Here is a 599-nt window from a genome sequence, read left to right as displayed (position 1 = left end):
TAGCTACAAAGACTGGTACAAGGAGTGGAATGTTAGCTACAAAGACTGGTACAAGGAGTGGAATGTTAGCTATAAAAAGACTGGTACAAGGAGTGGAATGTTAGCTAAAAAGACTGGTACAGGGAGTGGAATGTTAGCTACAAAGACTGGTACAGGGAGTGGAATGTTAGCTACAAAGACTGGTACAAGGAGTGGAATGTTAGCTACAAAGACTGGTACAAGGAGTGGAATGTTAGCTATAAAAAAGACTGGTACAAGGAGTGGAATGTTAGCTACAAAGACTGGTACAGGGAGTGGAATGTTAGCTACAAAGACTGGTACAAGGAGTGGAATGTTAGCTACAAAGACTGGTACAAGGAGTGGAATGTTAGCTATAAAAAGACTGGTACAAGGAGTGGAATGTTAGCTAAAAAGACTGGTACAAGGAGTGGAATGTTAGCTACAAAGACTGGTACAGGGAGTGGAATGTTAGCTACAAAGACTGGTACAGGGAGTGGAATGTTAGCTACAAAGACTGGTACAGGGAGTGGAATGTTAGCTACAAAGACTGGTACAGGGAGTGGAACGTTAGCTAAAAAGACTGGTACTCAGACTACATG

The sequence above is a fragment of the Oncorhynchus kisutch genome, unplaced genomic scaffold (assembly GCF_002021735.2).
Source record: "Oncorhynchus kisutch isolate 150728-3 unplaced genomic scaffold, Okis_V2 Okis06b-Okis10b_hom, whole genome shotgun sequence".
Taxonomy (NCBI): domain Eukaryota; kingdom Metazoa; phylum Chordata; class Actinopteri; order Salmoniformes; family Salmonidae; genus Oncorhynchus; species Oncorhynchus kisutch.
This window is presented reverse-complemented; position numbering follows the sequence as displayed.